The following is a 6,000-nucleotide window of genomic DNA, read 5'->3' on the forward strand; positions in this document are numbered from 1 at the left end:
ATTTTATGTTACAGCAGCTTAATGTCACAGTGAGTCAATCCAAAATCTGGACTATTATTTATAGATGTTACTTTCAACTAAGTAACAGAAGGCTTTAACATGGCATACGTTTGAAACACAGGACATTTTTTTACTCTTGATATACAGGGACGTGAAGTCATTTCAGATTGAACAGATTTAAAGAAGCAATCCGCGGGGCACTTAAAAAAATAATAATGTTTTTGTTTTAATATACTGTATGCAACCTTTAATTGAAAACCAATTACCTAAGCTGCAGATTGATTAGTTCTCCCGTCATCGATCGGCAAAAATCCTGCTTCACAGGGTTCACTAAATGGCTGACTTTCAGTTTCAATCAAAACTTCAGTCAGTGTAACTCAGCAAGTACAATGTATACATTGTATACATTAGCTACAACGAAAGTAACATAATTTATTTGTTACAGCTTGCAGATCAAACTGCTGGGAATATTGGCAACAAATGATCACAAACAAGAAAGTGTAACAAATATCTTGCACTGCTGGGGAGGTGGGCTAAACCTGCTATAGAAATCAAAGGATGCTCAGTACAGGCAGTCCTCGGTTATCCAACGGAATCCGTTCTGGAAGTAGCGTTGGATAGTGAAGCCGTTGTAAAGTGAGTCCCATGTTAATCAGTGGCAGTGAGTGTCGGATAACGCATTCTGGTGTCGAAAAACGGCCCACAGGGTTGCATTGTAAAGCGTTGGATATGCCATTCATTGTAAAGTGAAACATTGGATAGCGAGGACTACCTGTATATTAAAACTCATTTAAAATGGCATTAAGAGTTGAATTTAAAAAAAAATAGCAGTAAGTATTATCTAATGTTATAGAACAGATTTATTTAAAAAAAAAAAATACACAGGTAGGATATTGCAGGGATTGCTCCTTTAAGGGGACAAGGAAATGATAACATACACGAAAGCAAATGAAATGTTCTGGCACTATATCTACAATTAGCAAATGCTACTTTGTGAAAGATTGAACATTTTCAATGAAATACAAATTGCAATTTTCTGCTCAACAACAACAAAAAATGCCGTCCTTCAAATGACTGGCTCTATGAAAACAACAGATTGAAATTGTGTTGCTTGGACGTTTTACAGCAAAAGTAATGACATATGTTCTTAAAATGTATTATCAAAGACTAAATAGAATATTTTTTTCTGTCTACTTAGAGGAAATGCACTAGTTCCTTTATCATTGATGCTGTGGTGCATATGCTTCGTATTTACCACAATATCCCCTACAAATTATGTTTTCTCATTACATTTTTGTGAAAGTTCACCTGGCTCCAGAATGCAATGTTTTCGCCAGATTACCACAAAATGTTGCGAATTTCTCCCGTGGGTTAAACTGCGATCTAAAGGGTAATGGAATTGCAGGTCACATGACCGCAGTTGGGTAAATGTCTTCAAATGTACCTTGCAAAATGTCGTCGTCGTCCCCCTCAAAAAAATATGGTTCGCAATCTTTAGAGAACATAAAACAAATCTTGAATTGTTTCTTGCAGCCTATATGATGATGAGCAAACATATTTTTATAATGACACAACATGGGAGTACCATGGACAGAGATTCCTCATAAATAGCCTGCAAATCTGGGTGTAATGGAATAATTGTTGGTACTCATAAGTCCCAAATACTTCAAGGTTTTGGCAATATGAGGAGGAATCTGCAATTTAATTTTTATGTATCCCGATATCCATAAATAAATGTATCTGGCTGAACTTGCCTGCGTGCGTCTCTATGCATGTATGCATCTCTCTCCTGAAAAAAAGGGTATTTTTTACAGCTCCCACTCCTTACAGTACTCACTGTACTGGAACAAAAGAATCACCATGCACCATATGTTGTTATGGGTCTGATCCTGTCGGAGATCCCGTGTTTGAGTGAATTCAATGGTAGGAAGGCAACGGGCACTCAAGATGTTGGAGACAAGTTTTCTTTATTGAATATATATATCCCACCTATGTGTTTCGATCCAAGCTGGGACGGAAACGCATTGGAGTTATATGCATATTCAATAAAGAAAACTTTTCTCCAACTTCTTGAGTCCTTGCTGATTTCCTACCATTGAATTCTTCTGCACTTGCCCTCATTACATATATCCATATATATATTGTGATGCCGTCACTGCCCTCTAAGGGCTAGGATGGGGAAGTTGTGGGACTTTACAGCTCTCATAGAGTTAATCCTACTGGAAAGGTCTGTTCAGCTGCTAGTTAATGAGCTAATTAGCCTAGCCTGTATAGTCAGGAAGTGATACAGAGACTCCCCCCCCCCCATGCTGACAGAGGCACACTGTTGAGAGTGACACAGAGAGGGTGAGAGACGCTGCTGCTATACTGATCTGAAGGCACACACAGACAGCCCTGTGAGAGACTGAAAGGGGAGCTGCTGCAGGCACACTGGGTAAAGTGGGGAAAGAGTTTAGTTCTCCCACCATTAGTTAGGGACTAAGCAGTATTAGTCAGTACTCCTGTAAGGAGTTAGGTCTTTTGTTTCTGTTTTGTGTTATGAGTTAACCCTGTTGCTGCTTTGTACCCTGTAAATAAACCCCTGCTTAGAAAGTACAGTGTTTCCTGCCTTTGATCTGGACAAAAGATCCGACGCTGGTACTGAGACATCACAAATATATAGCCAATAAAAATATCACTTGTGAGCACATTAACATGTCTTAGACAGGTCTGAAACCCTGCCTTTCAACCATTATCACCTAGCATACAGTGCTCCCACTGCAGCAAGGGATTCTGGGAAATGACATACAAATGAGCACACGTGTCACCTTTTGCCTTGAATATCCATACACATGGCGCACATTTAAGCAAATGCATCGCCGTTCACACAGCTTTTAAGCACAGCATGGGACTAGCAAAGCAAGTCAAACCACTCACAGGCATGTTTCAACCTTGATGGGTATCATTAGTGTAAGGTTGGTCTATACTTGCTTTGCAATGTTTCTAGGCTGGGTAGGTTTACCATTACATTTTAAGTTATGGTGGGTGAAAAAGGCCTTTTCACCCACCATAACTTAAAATGTAATGTGTGTGTATATATACTTGTGGCTTGTGTAATACGAGCTTGAGACAAAAGGTGGCACTGAGTGCTCATTTGCATGTCATTTCCCAGAATCCCTTGCTGCAGTGGAAGCGCTGTATGCTGGGTGACAATGGGGAAAGACAGGGTTGCAGACCTGTCTAAGACATGCAAATGAACATACAGTAATATTTACAGTTGCTTTATATATATATATATATATACATATATATATATATATATATATATATATATATATATATATATATATATATATATATACATATATATACATATATATATTGTGACAGAAACCAGGGGATGGTAATAAATTCCGTATATAGGGCTCCCAGGATACTAGACAGTTTCTATCCTGTTTGGCCTGGGAGTGCAGCCTTATAATACATACACTCCATCCCACAGTTTGGCAAGCTCTGGAACTGAGGGATGAGAGATCCAGACCAGAGTTTGTCTGCTGCCTGATTTCTGTCACCTGTCATGCTAATTAGGAATCAGGTATGAAAGACTGATTTCCTGTTTGCTCTTGTCTCCCCACAAGAGCCAGGAGGCTGGAAGGCTGCTGAACTACAGAGGGGAGAAGCCTCTTCCCCAAACAGGTTCAATCTTTCTGTTCATTTGTGTAAGACTGCAAAAGTACCTTGTTTTGTTGTTGGGAGTGGAAAAGCCACTTCCAACCCTGAGTCAGGGATATCTAAGTTAAGTTATCGCTCAGGTGAGCAGCTTTTGTTTTGATCTGTTTTCTGTTGTATGCACTGTGGCAGTCTCAGTGCCTGGGACTGAATAAACCAGGCATAGCCTGTTTAAAGGAACAGTACGTGACGCCTCATCATTTAACCTACCCTAAAAGACCGTGTTCTAAACAGTCCCGGACAAACGACGGAGCCCTGGAGTAAGCCGTTTGTCACATATGGTGGAGAATGCGGGCAGAGCACTAGGGGGTCTGCGGGTTGAAGAACTTTGAAAAAAAAAAAAAAAAAAAAAGTTTTTTTCATCCTCTGCAAACAAGATGGAAGACGTGGTGGGTGCGCTGGTACGCAATGTCGCTGCCCAGAAAGACGTGAATGAAACCCAGCAACAGCTGTTAATAGCCCAGCAAGAAACTAATGCAAACCAGCAGCAGACGAATGCAGCCCAGCAACAGCTGCTAATAGCCCAGCAAGAAATTAATGCCAACCAGCAACAGGCGAATGCAAACCAGCAACAGACGAATGAAGCCCTGCAAAACGCGAATGCAAACCAGCAAGAGACAAACCGCTTGCTGAGAGAAGAGCAACAGCGGTTCGCTCAGGGCTTACAGCAGGAACTCGAGATCCTGAGGGGGACTATCAGTAACCTTCCACTGGCAGCGGCAGCCCCAGTTCCGAAAATGACCAGGGCAAGCCACTACCTTCAGAAGATGGGACCCTCGGATGATGTGGAAGCCTATCTTCTCACGTTTGAACGCACGGCACAGAGAGAGGGATGGCCAGAAGCTGAGTGGGCTGGTCTAATCGCACCCTTCCTAAGCGGCGAACCCCAGAAGGCTTACTTTGATCTAGAGCCAGCCGAAGCTAACGTCTATGCAAAATTGAAGTTCGAGATCCTCGCCCGCCTCGGCGTAACCACGGCTGTTCGCGCCCAAAGGTTTCACGCATGGTCCTTCACGATGGATAAAGCCACCCGAAGCCAGATGTATGACCTCATCCACCTCGCCCGGAAGTGGCTACAACCCGAGATCAACTCAGCCAGCCACATCGTGGAACGGTTGGTCATGGACCAGTTCTTGAGGAAACTTCCCTCTGCCTTACGCCGTTGGGTCAGTCGGAGTGACCCCCACAATGCGGATGAGCTTGTGGCCCTCGTAGAAAGGTACAATGCAGCAGAAGAGCACCCGCAACCCACAGTCGTGGAGCAACCCCACTACCCGAGGTTCCAGGACTCTTCCAGAGACGGTAAAAGGGTACCGGGGTTAAGGGGCGCTGAAGAGCGGCGACCACCTTCACGCAGCACCAGCAACAGTGGTTCGCACACTAAGGGCAATAGCCAACATGGGGAGCCGGGAAAAGGCTCTAAGTGGGACACAGACTATGTACCTAAATGTGTAAATTGTCATGAGAGGGGCCACACAGCAAAAATCTGCCCACTAAATGATGAGCCCATGCAATGCAACAGCGTGGAACCTTATTCGCTGTTGTCCCAATGTATGGGCCCTAGCCCAGAGGACCCCTTGAATAACCATCTGTGGGCATTTGTAAAGGTTAATGGTAAGAGGGTTCGGGCACTTCTTGACTCTGGGAGCATGGTCACACTAGTGTCCGAATACCTCTTGCCCATTAAGAAGAAACAGGGAAACAGTTCACAAAGAGTGGCAATTTGTTGTATACATGGGGATAATCATGAATATTCCACTGTTGATGTTTTTTTTGAAACAGAGTTTGGTTCTTTAGATTTCAAGGTGGGTATTGTACCCAAACTGGCACATGATGTGTTAATAGGGACCGACTTTCCCCATTTTCTAAAAATGTGGTCCCCCGCTCAGAATAGCGCCCAGAGTTCAATAGCGGACCATAACGAAGTATTAGAAGAAACAAATCCTTTCCCTTTTTCAGAAATGGAGGTTGACGAGGGCCCAAATAAGAAGGGGGAAAAGGAGGAGTGCTGTAAAATTCCCTTCCCCATCACTACTTTGGTAGGGAATACCCCAAATCAAGATGTTGAGCAGACACTTACCACCCCAGAACCGGATAAGACCCTCGCTGACCTAGAGGTCAGTCCTGGGAGTTTTAAGAAGGCCCAGTGGGAGGACCCCACATTAGCGGTAGCAAGGGGAAATATACGGGACCAGAATAGTACTCCTGGCCAACCAGATAGGTCACTTGCTTACCCCTACTTCGAGGTAGAGAACGACCTAGTATATCGGGTTGATAAAAGGAAATCAGTTA

Source organism: Ascaphus truei, chromosome 18, assembly GCF_040206685.1.
Source record: "Ascaphus truei isolate aAscTru1 chromosome 18, aAscTru1.hap1, whole genome shotgun sequence".
NCBI lineage: Eukaryota > Metazoa > Chordata > Amphibia > Anura > Ascaphidae > Ascaphus > Ascaphus truei.